Source organism: Apium graveolens, chromosome 9 (assembly GCF_009905375.1).
Source record: "Apium graveolens cultivar Ventura chromosome 9, ASM990537v1, whole genome shotgun sequence".
Classification (NCBI taxonomy): domain Eukaryota; kingdom Viridiplantae; phylum Streptophyta; class Magnoliopsida; order Apiales; family Apiaceae; genus Apium; species Apium graveolens.
The window spans coordinates 244024225-244036888 of record NC_133655.1 but is presented as its reverse complement, the minus strand read 5'-3'; the positions used below and the strand labels follow the sequence as shown (position 1 = coordinate 244036888).

The window sequence follows — 12664 nt, the reverse complement described above, 5'->3', positions numbered from 1 at the left end:
CAATAACGAAACCCAACAAACAAAATGGGAATAAATAAGAAACAAAATTGAAAAATAAATCCTAATTGAATTTCCATTTAAGATTATTCTGGACAAAAAGATGGAATATGCATATTTAATTAGATTTGATTCATATGACAAATATATGGGTTGTGGTGGATTTACATATATGGTCCGTTCGTTTTACCTTATTCATGTAAATGTTTGGATTACCATAACGTATAGACATGATATGGGTTATTTGTTTGGGTTAGTTGATTTTTTTTACCGGAATTGGATTGTATTGAAAGGCTTAAATATCAAAGTACGGGACTCCGACCTGGGTTGGAGCCGACCCCAACTGTGGCGCCCTCCAAACCCGGGTCAGAAGTTTGGGGTCCACACACACACCTTATTAATAACTTGCTTATAACAATGATAAAGGTAATAATAATATGCAGTGACCCTACTTACCAACCACCACGGACCGCAACAGGTTAAAATATGCACACAAGCCAAACACACTAATATATTACAAACCGTTCAAATCCCAACCATTCAAACTCAAACTGAGTATTAAACTTTATTACAACTTTTACAAACTTAAATTATTCCAAAAGAAGCCTACTACCTCAGCTTCCTCAACCTGAACCCCTAGCTCTCGCGCTGGACTGGGGATCCTCGTTACCAACTGGTTCCTTTTTAACTAGAAAGAATATAAACAACATCGCACAAATGAGCTAACTAGCTCAGCAGGTCGCAATGACAAAACTGAGAATAATGATCATCAAGTGAATATGGTTATGATATCAAGTGAACAATGAATTATGATTTAGAATTGAATATTATACTTTTATTTTAAAAATCAAGGTTAGGCTGCTGATCAGTCACGCACTAACGCCGAGCAAAGCATACAACATTGCTCTAACTACTGGATCCAAGGCACACATTGGCCTAACTTGACCATTATATGGTCTGACCACGAATCTGGTCCACAATTTTATAAAAACAATCCATTTCTAATATAATAACAGAATAAGAAATAATAAACAATAACCAGAATCATTAACAACAATGAGTGTTTAACAATGAAAGGGTTTCAATTCTTGTAAGGATCAATAAGGTAATTTCAAAGCTTGGATGCTGGGTAATGAAAGAATTGACTAACAATGAATCAATGTTTCAGGGTTTCAAGAATTTGGTCTTTCAAAGCGTAAAATACAAAGGTTTGAATGTGTAAGCAATCTGGTTCAGTGTTTAATATTTAATATGTATGTATTTGTGGAGTAGTATTGTATACATGAGGTTCGTGTTTGGGTATACAACAATCAATGGTTTAGAAAGAATAAGGTTCATGGCTCAAGAGCAATAACTGGAATTAGGGTTTGGGTTTCAGTGCTTCAAAGCACTTGCAATATTGTAAGGCATATGTCATAGCCTATTTGTATATTCGAGGATTCAACTCAACTCAAATAAGAATGTAATAAGTAAATAGTGGATCTACCGTCAAAGAGATCTCACAGAGTAACATCTGTCACAGGATTCAAAAACAAGGTTCATCTACAGACTTAAAGAGTTAATTTACTGGAAGAAGTTCAAGAAATTGATCATGCCTCAGTGATATAAATCAAGATTGTGGATTTAATCAAGTGACAGAGATCTCGTCAGGGTATCAGATAATTACAAGGATTTAATCTGAAGAAAATCAATTATCAAAGTCAAGACATGAAGAAACGTCACGGAAGTTAGTCACTCATGAACCAGACAGTACATCGAGTGGTAACATTGAAGTGGTGGAATTGATTCATAATTCTCAGTGATTTTCAGAAGATTTTCAGAAGAATGGTTGCTGCTCAAGGTTAGTATTAATTCTCTATTAAATAATTAAGTCATATAATTTAATTAAGAAACTAAATTATATCTACAAAGATTAATTTATTTATTAATTGAATTAATTGATTAATTAATTCAGAATTAATATTAAGAATTTTCAGAAGTTTAATTGGATTAAAAACAGTCTTAAATCAGCAAGACAATTGAAAATGAACTAGCATGAAAATCAGGATTGTCATACCGATTGTCATGCCAAGTCATTTCAATTGTCCTACCGAAAGTTCTACTGGGAAGGAGATAGTCTTGCTAGTTCAACTGATTGTCATACCGAAAGTCATTGTAGTTCAATCAGATTGTCTTGCTAGTTCAATCCATTGTCCTACCGAAAGTCTTGCCAGCTATGGGATTGTCATTACAGTTCATTTCATTCTGTTGATTAATTAAAAAGACAGAAGCAGCCATTCAACAAATTATCCAACAAACAGAAGTCAAGAACACAGAACTCGAGAACAAAAAGAAAAAGAAGCAGACACAATATTTCATCTTCTCTGCTACTTCAAGATTAAATTTCTAGTTTGTAAAGTTAAATCCAAACCACTAGAAATATTTATCTTGTTCTTGTGTAACAATCTAGCGGATCAAAATCCCTAGAACTTAATCTCAAATCGCATTTAGCATTTGATTCTAATTATTGCAAAAATTAGAAAAAGTTCATGTCGATTTTATTCTAAATTTGTGATAATTAATTTGAGATTAATTCCTTATAATCGATACAGTTGTTGTAACACCTTTCAAGTTTAATAATATTCATATTTACCTTGAATTTTGTTTCATATTTTTATTCCGCATTTAATTTGATTATTTGGTATTGTTTATATTCAACCCCCCTTCTACAAACACATTGGGACCTAACAAATATCAACAAGACTATCAAGTACTGTAATATCTCGAGAAAGTTCAGAACACTTGCCTGGTATTAGCTTACTACACTGCACTCGCTTCCAATCACAATCGTCTTACTCCTCAACTACCTGTTTCCCTTTCCTATGTCTTGCCTCTTCTGCTCACATATCATAAGTATCTATCAATAATCGACTCATAGAATTCTATTCAACACATACTTTTATCTACCCTTCGTTTCACCCAAATCCAATTAATGGATTGAAAGTTATGCGATAATCAAATAAACACCGAATATATAGACCGATAGTCAATCAACAAGTCACGTATAACACATAATACATCACGTAATTAATGACATATCATTTATAAAGAAGTCTCGGGTCATAAATAGGCTTTCTGGTATTTAAAATGATTTTTAAAATATTTTTCGAAATTAAAACGGGTCGTTGGATCAATTTCGGGTTAATAAACAGGGTTCGGTTGGCCAATTCTGGCTCCGAAACAATTTTATAATAATTATCGAGCCTTGGAAATAATTTAGAATAATATTTTAAAGCTCGAAACTATTTTTCGGAATTTTTAAATCATTTTTAAATAATTAAATCTAATTAAATAATTAATTAAAATCAATTAATAATTAATTAAATCAATTAATCAATTAATTTTTGAATTAATTGACCAATTAATAAATTAGAAATTAACTGAAATTAATTGACTAATAAATTTAGATTTATTTTGGAATTAAAAATAATTTTTGGAATTAAAATACTAATTTTTAGAATTTTCAGAAATTAAAAATGAATTTTTATAATAAAAATAAATAGGAAATATGATTTTGAAACATTTTTAAAACAGGAATCCTAAATTTGCAAAGTCTTGAAACTTCGGGGACCTAACTGTATCGTCCCCAAAATTCGAGGGACCAAACTGCAAATTTTACAGTTCAGTCGCCGGAAAACGTCGGGGGTGGCCGGAGAACACGTTCCCGGCGTTCTTGATAAGTGGCATTTTATATCACTTAGAACGTCTTAAAATGGCTTAAATTGGTGTCTTGAAATCAAGTATTTTGTGTATTTGATGCGTTTTTCTAGTGTTTATGCATTTCAGGGTTTTAGTTGCATTTCGGGGGAGAAATCATCAAGAATAAGCCTTGGCATGTGTTCACCATTGCGAGAGGAAAGAAACGGGCAGATTACGGCGAAGAAACGGAGCAAAATCAGATTTTTTCCAGTAGAGGTTTGAGCGCCCGCTCAGCATTGCTGAGCGGCCGCGCAGCAAGCTGAGCGCCCGCTCAGCTATGCTGAGCGGCCGCGCAGGGTTGGGAAAAAAGACAAATTATTTTAGGACTTCTACTTCTGTTTGGTTTCCACTTCTATGTAATCTGAGTTTTATGGGACTATTATATAAGTAGATTTGAGACGTTTTTACAAGGGTGGATAAAAAGAAGATTGTGTTTTTACGCAAGGAGCGAAGGAGATAAGGAAGAAGACCGATTTAGCACACCGCAACGAAGAGGAAGCATATCTTCTTGTGATTCTTGTTTCGTTGTAACGTTGGATGCTAGTTTTCTTGCTTTGAACTTATTTACTCTTGTGACGTACTCTGTTTTAATATAATTAGTTTAGTTATTATTTTCTTGTGTTTGTTTATCATGATTTCATATGAACCCATGATGACGATAAGTACGATTATGGGCTGATCGTGATCATGGGGTTGCAACGGATTTATTATGGAATTCTTTGGTAATTGTTAATACCTTAGTGTGTGATGATTGTATGATATCTAGTATTGGTTGTGCGTATTCGTCTTATGTGCGTCGCGAACATATAAGATAGGGTGTTAATCTCTTGTGAAGCGACGGTGGATCTTGAGATTTAGAACTTGCCATGCTAGCATAGGTTCATGTATGTTGTGCATGATTAGTGGGTAACTCTAACAGTTTTATTTGCCCTATGTAATCAAAAGAAATAACTTGTGCTTAAATCGTTGTGTTGTCAATTTCTGTAGACATATAGGAACTCAACATAATTGATGACTATTCAACTTCTATCTTAATTATGGATGCTTGGTAGAATGGTATTAGTACAATGAAAGTTGGCTTTTATCAGTTTCGTGTTATTCGATTAATATCATCACTATCACATGCTAAAGGTAATAACAATGACTATTGAAGGAAGTAATAATGAAGTTGTGATCTCATGAGTGTTTTATTATTGATAAATTGAAGTGTTAGTTAAGTGGTTAATTAAGTAGTTAATTATAGTTAATATTTAATCAATAATTTTAAGTGTTAGTGTCTTAACATTGAGAAGTAATCATACATTGGTGAGTGAGTTTAATTAGACAATAATTCAGTCTGAGTCTCTGTGGGAACGAACTAGAAAGTATTCTATATTACTTGCGAACGCGTATACTTGCGTGAATATTAGCGCGTGTTTTCGCCCTAACAAGTTTTTGGCGCCGCTGCCGGGGACTCGGCGTATTTGTTTAGTTTATGTACTTACCATCATTGGTCATTAGGACTCAGTGATTAGGACGTAGTAGTTACTTATTTTTTCCGGTTGTGTTTCAGGTACTTTAGCAAGCGTTTATGCAAACTCGTTCTCGTGCTCGTAAGAGGACTTTAGATACAGCTGAGGAGACAGACGAAGTTCTTGATATTCCGGAGAAGTTAGATTTTGAGGATTCGGATTCAGGAACTGAGCAGAAAGAACCAGTAAACATGGGAGATCGTATTGTTCAAGCTGATCCAGCTCTTATGGATTTTTCTCGGCCTAAAATTGATGACATTCAGTTAAGCATCCTTCATCCGGCTATTCAAGGTAACACCTTTGAAATCAAGCCGGGCACTATTCAGATGGTGCAGAATTCTGTTTCTTTTGGAGGAGCGGCAACTGAAGACCCCAACATGCACATAAGGAATTTTGTCGAGATCTGCAGCACTTTTAAGTATAATGGCGTGACTGATGAGGCTATCAAGTTGAGGCTTTTCCCATTCTCACTGAGGGACAAGGCTAAAGACTGGTTACACTCTGAACCAGCTGGGTCCATCACTACGTGGCAAGATCTTGCGCAAAAGTTTCTGGTGAAGTTTTATCCGATGGCAAAGACTGCTGCTATGAGGAGTGCTCTTACTCAGTTTGCGCAGCAACCTACAGAGTCTATGTGCGAGGCTTGGGAACGCTACAAGGAAATGTTGAGAAAATGTCCACATCATGGAATGCCGGATTGGATGGTGATCACTGGTTTCTATAATAGTTTGGGGGCCCAATCTCGGCCCATGCTCGATGCAGCAGCTGGAGGCGCCTTATGGGCTAAAAGCTATACTGAGGCGTATAATCTTATAGAGATGATGGCTGCAAATGAACATCAAAACCCAACTCAGAGGATGACGTCAGGCAAGGTAGCAGGCATTCTGGAAGTGGATGCAGCCACCGCTATTGCAGCCCAGCTCCAAGCGCTATCAATGAAGGTTGATTCTCTGGCTACATATGGAGTTAATCAAATAGCTATGGTTTGTGAGCTTTGTGCAGGTTCTCATGCTACGGATCAGTGTTCTCTTGTCAACGAATCTGTTCAGTATGTGAATAATTATCAGCAACAACAGCAGCCTGTGCCAGCGACCTATCATCCTAACAACAGAAATCATCCAAATTTCAGCTGGGGGAATAATCAGAATGCTATTCAGCCACCATATCAGCAAGGAGTGAGTAAACAGTTTAACCCACCTGGATTCCAGCAACCACAGCAGTATGTTACAAGGCAATCATATCCTCAACAGGGAAGTACAGCTGCACCTACTAGTGCTGATTTTGAGGAACTTAAGCTGTTGTGCAAGAGTCAAGCGGTTTTTATCAAGACCTTGGAAAATCAAATCGGTCAATTAGCCAATGCAGTGCTCAATCGTCAACCTGGCACTCTTCCCAGTGACACGGAAGTACCAGGCAGGAAGGAAGCTAAAGAGCAAGTCAAGGCTATTACCTTAAGGTCTGGAAAAGTAGCTGATGCTGAAAAGGCAAAAGAAGTAGAAGCTGAAATTAGAGATGAAGAATCTAAGCAAAAGGAGAAAGCGGAGGAACCAAGGAAGACTACTGTTGAACACACTCAGCCTGAGGCTATTACAGGGGAGAAATAGCTCTATCCTCCACCACCTTTTCCTAAGAGATTGCAGCAACAAAAGCTGGATAGACAGTTCGGGAAGTTTCTGGAGGTGTTCAAGAAACTTCACATCAATATACCTTTCGCTGAGGCTCTTGAACAAATGCCTAGTTATGCGAAGTTTATGAAGACTATTATTTCAAGGAAGGTGAAACTGGATGACCTTGAAACCGTTGCTCTCATGGAAGAATGTAGCGCTGTTCTGCAGCAAAAGTTACCACCAAAACTGAAAGATCCAGGAAGCTTCACCATTCCTTGCACCATTGGCAATCTGACTTTTGACAAGTGCCTTTGTGATTTGGGAGCAAGCATTAATCTGATGCCGTTGTCGATCTTTAAAAAGCTAGATCTGCCTGATCCAAAACCCACATACATGTCGCTACAATTGGCTGACCGTTCCATTACTTACCCAAGGGGTATAGTTGAGGATGTGCTCGTCAAGGTGGATAAGCTCTTCTTTCCTGCAGATTTTGTTATTCTGGATTTTGAGGAAGATAAGAAGATTCCCATAATCTTGGGAAGGCCTTTCTTGGCTACTGGCCGTACCTTGATAGATGTGCAAAAAGGTGAACTTACTATGCGGGTCCAAGATCAGGATGTGACCTTCAACGTATTCAAGGCAATGAAATTCCCTACAGAAGATGAGGAGTGCTTAAAATTGGATGTGATTGATTCTGCGGTTACTTCGGAACTCGATCGCATGCTAATGTCTGATGCATTGGAAAAGGCCTTAGTGGGGGATTTTGACAGCAATGATGAAGATGGCAACGAGCAATTACAATATCTGAACGCTTCTCCCTGGAAGCGAAAGCTGGACATACCATTTGAATCTCTTGGTACTTCTGACCTTAAGAATGCTGAAGGGAAGCTCAAACCATCAATAGAGGAAGCACCTACCTTGGAGCTCAAGCCATTACCTGAACACTTGAGGTATGCTTTTTTAGGTGATTCATCTACGTTACCTGTTATTATTTCATCTGACCTTTCAGGTAGTGAGGAAGACAAGCTCTTAAGGATTTTGAGAGAATTCAAATCGGCTATAGGATGGACCATAGCAGACATCAAGGGGATAAGTCCTTCATATTGTATGCATAAAATTCTGCTAGAGGAAGGTAGTAAGCCAACTGTGGAACAGCAGCGAAGATTGAATCCCATCATGAAGGAAGTGGTGAAGAAAGAAATTCTGAAATGGCTAGATGCAGGCATCATTTATCCTATTTCTGACAGCTCGTGGGTGAGCCCCGTACAATGTGTACCTAAGAAAGGAGGTATCACTGTGGTCGCAAATGAAAAGAATGAGCTCATCCCTACTCGAACAGTTACAGGATGGAGAGTATGCATGGATTATAGAAAATTGAACAAAGCCACAAGGAAGGATCACTTCCCTCTTCCATTTATTGATCAGATGCTTGACAGATTGGCGGGTCATGAGTATTTTTGTCTTCTGGATGGTTATTCCGGCTATAATCAGATTTGTATTGCACCAGAGGATCAGGAAAAGACTACCTTCACTTGTCCATTTGGCACGTTTGCTTTTCGCAGAGTTTCGTTTGGGTTATGTGGCGCCCTGGCCACTTTTCAGAGATGTATGATGGACATATTCTCTGACATGATTGGAAATAACGTCGAAGTGTTCATGGATGACTTCTCCGTCTTTGGACACTCATATGATGAATGTTTGAATAATCTGCGCGTCGTACTCAAAAGATGCGTGGAAACTAATTTGGTGCTCAATTGGGAGAAATGTCATTTTATGGTGCGTGAAGGCATTATCCTTGGGCATAAGGTCTCTAGCAAGGGTCTAGAGGTGGACAAGGCCAAGGTGGGAGTCATTGAAAATCTTCCCCCACCTAATTCTGTGAAAGGAATCCGTAGTTTTCTTGGTTATGCGGGTTTTTATCGGCGATTCATCAAGGACTTTTCAAAGATATCTAAGCCGTTGTGCAATTTTCTTGAGAAAGATGTGCTTTTCAAATTTGATGATGAATGTTTGGCAGCATTCGAGACTCTCAAGAAGAGTTTGATCACTGCACAAGTTATTACAGCACCAGATTGGACAGAACCGTTTGAGATGATGTGTGATGCGAGTGATTATGCGGTAGGTGCAGTTCTGGGACAGCGCAAGAAAAACCTCTTCCATGTGGTCTACTATGCGAGTAAGACTTTAAATGGTGCCCAATTGAACTACACCACTACTGAGAAGGAGCTTTTGGCTATAGTCTTTGGTTTTGAGAAATTTTGATCGTATCTACTTGGTACAAAAGTAACAGTATTCACTGATCATGCAGCTATTCGCTATCTAGTTTCCAAGAAGGATTCGAAGCCGAGACTCATTCGTTGGGTGCTTTTACTTCAGGAATTTGAGTTAGAGATCAAAGATAGAAAAGGTACTGAGAATCAAGTAGCTGACCATCTCTCTAGGTTGGAGAATCCCGATTCTACTTCACAAGATAGGACGTTAATCAATGAATCTTTTCCGGATGAGTAGTTGTTTGCAATTCAGGAGGAAGAACCATGGTTTGCAGATATTGTAAACTATCTCGTCAGCAATATAATGCCTCCTAATTTGACATCCGCTCAAAAGAAGAAGTTTCTGCATGAGGTGAAGTGGTATATGTGGGATGAACCATATTTGTTTAGACAGGGAGCTGACCAGATCATCAGGAGATGTATCCCGTTCTGTGAGACGAAGGGGATATTACGAGACTGCCATTCCACGGTTTATGGTGGACACTATGGTGGTGAGAAGACGGCAGCTCGTATTCTGCAAGCAGGTTTTTTCTGGCCTACTTTGTTCAAGGATGCTCATCAGTTTGTTTTAAGGTGTGATCGTTGCCAAAGAGTGGGAAATTTTTCAAGGAAGGATGAGATGCCATTAAATGTGATGCTTGAAGTCGAGGTCTTTGATGTGTGGGGAATCAATTTCATGGGGCCTTTTATCTCGTCTTGCAATAATCAGTACATCTTGCTGGCAGTCGATTATGTCTCAAAATGGGTCGAAGTTAAAGCTTTTCCGACAAATGATGCAAAGGCAGTGCTAAATTTTCTTAATAAGCAAATTTTCACAAGGTTTGGAACACCTCGGGTAATCATAAGTGATGAAGGATCGCATTTTTGCAACCGTAAGTTCACTTCTATGATGCAGCGTTATAATGTGAATCATCGAGTAGCTACTGCCTATCATCCGCAAACAAATGGTCAAGCGGAAGTGTCTAACAGAGAGATAAAGTGCATTCTAGAGAAGGTTGTTTGTCCGTCAAGGAAGGATTGGTCTTTAAAGCTCGATGAAGCTGTTTGGGCTTACAGAACAGCATACAAAACTCCACTTGGGATGTCACCGTTTCAGTTGGTGTACGGTAAGGGAAGTCATCTACCTGCGGAGCTTGAGCATAAGGCCTACTGGGCATTGAAGAAGTTGAACCTGGATTTAGATGCAGCTGGTAAGAAAAGAATGCTTCAGCTTAATAAACTTGATGAATTTCGACTTCAAGCGTACGAGAATAATAAAATGTATAAGGAAAAGGTGAAGAGGTGGCACGATAGGAAGCTACATCCTAAGTTATTTGTGCCAGGGCAACAAGTTCTCTTATTCAACTCTCGGCTCCGACTTTTTCCTGGGAAGTTGAAATCAAGGTGGTCTGGACCTTTTATTGTCAAAACTGTGTTTCCACATGGAGCGGTGGAAATTTTTGAGAATGATCCGGACCAAGCATTCAAGGTTAACGGTCAGCGGTTGAAACACTACTATGGGGACATGGCAAACCGAGAAGTGGTTAGTGCCATTTTGTTGACTACTTGAGAAGGGTACGAAACGTCAAGCTAATGACGAAAAAGAAGCGCTGCATGGGAGGCAACCCATGAATTGTTGTTACAGGAACCCTTAGAAGTTAATAACCTATCCAAAAACACAAAAAAATCAAAAAATAGGGGCTGAAAAAAAAAATTCCAGTGACTTGCTGAGCGCCCGCTCAGGGGTCGAGTACCAGATTTTTTTTACAGTTCAGAAAAAAAAACACACAAAAACAGTTTTAGCCCATAAACCCACGATTTGTTCCCACTACCCCATCATTTTAACCCTTAATTCCCAAACCCTAATCTAATCCACACCCTATATATACATACACCTATCCTACATATCTCCCATAAAACTTCCTACACTTAAACCCTCTCACAAACATCAAAAATCAGTTCTTACACACTTTTATTCACGAATCAATGGCACCCAAGAGAGCACGCACTATTGACAGCAGCAACACAGTTCCTACTGCTGATTCATCGAGGGGTACTGCTGCAAGACCTCGGTTAACTGACAGAGCCGCAGAGGAGGAGTACACTAGGCTGTTGGGGAAGCCGATTCTGAAGGAGAGGGGGTTTTTACCATCGGGGAGGGATGGTGAGTTGCTGCCCATGATTGCAGAGAAGGGGTGGATAGCTTTTTGTGAGTCACCCGAAGCAGTACCGATGAGCGTTATTCGCGAGTTCTACGCGAACACGAAGGCCAAAAAGAATGGGTTTTCTGTGGTCCGAGGGCTGACGGTTGATTATCATCCTGCGGCAATTCGCCGTGTGATTGGACAGCGAGAGAGGAAGCCCGAGGAGGAGAACTGGAATGAAAAGACTGTTGAGGATTTTGACTTGGATTTGATTTGTGCGACTCTCTGTCGACCGGGCACAGTTTGGACCTGCAGGACCGGCACTAATGAGTATCGTCACTTTCCGGCGATCGCCATGAACAGGTATGCCCGTGCATGGAATGCATTTATTTGTGCTAATATTTTGCCTTCTTCGCATGCGCACGAGGTCACAGTTGAGAGAGCACAGTTGTTGTGGGGAATTCTGAATGAGGAATACTATGTGGACCTTGGTGAGTTTATCTACCAAGGAATTCTGAAGTTTTTGAGGGGAGCGAAGCATATGAACATCCCTTATGCATCCACGGTTACGAAGCTATGCCGAGCAGTGGGAGTGAACTGGCCGGCTCATGAGCAGTTGCAGTTGCCAGCAGCTCTGATTGATTCTGGCACTCTGAATGGGATGCAGGAGTGGACCGGTGGTGAACCTGAGGAGCATGGGCTGGGTTATCGTCTTCCAGGAGGGCGTTCAGCACGAGGTGCTACTATGGCTAGGCCAGGGCGTGATGAGGCTGGTTCTTCGAGAGCTCAGGAGGGTGCTGGGATGGTTGATGCCCAGTATAGGAGGCTTTCACGGCGGATGGATGCCATGTATGAGACGCAGAGCAGGTTTGCTAAGGAGCTCACCCTTGCGTTAGGGACTGTTTTTCGGGGCCTTGGAGCTGACATCCAGTGGCCAGTTTTTGGTGAGGACTCTGCATACCCGCCGCCTAATACTCCACCCACTGAGGGTGATGATGATGATGACTCCGAGTAGGTATACCATGTGTTCCTTTCTACTACTTTCACTGAGGACAGTGAAGATTTTTAGTTTGGGGGTGGTAGTTAAGGAATATTGTGTGTGTGTCATTTAGTTGCATATTCATGATAGTTTAGTTCATATAGTTGCATAATTTATGCCATATAGTTTTTTTTTATGAATGTCATGTAGCTCATGCATTTACCATGATCCCTTTTGCAATGATTTATCGACTGAATTGTGATATTGATGCAAGTGTAGTGATAGCATTAAAGTGATATTAAGTTGTGTAGGTTGATATGCATGCTAGAAACAATTGTAAGTCCACTAAGTCTTAGAGAATGCGTAAGGGCTAGATTGTTGTTATGATTTGGTTGTTTTCAAGGTCAATCTACTTATTATGCTTAGAATTCGATTATAG

General features: G+C 39.5%; 1 non-coding gene across 1 annotated transcript; it reads right to left on the bottom strand.

The window, feature by feature from the left end:
- Nucleotides 1–5830: 5830 nt before the first annotated feature.
- LOC141688034 (small nucleolar RNA R71) lies at nt 5831–5937 on the bottom strand. Its single transcript, XR_012561504.1, has one exon. It is a non-coding gene; the product is annotated as a small nucleolar RNA R71 (small nucleolar RNA).
- Between the last annotated feature and the right edge of the window lie 6727 nt (nt 5938–12664).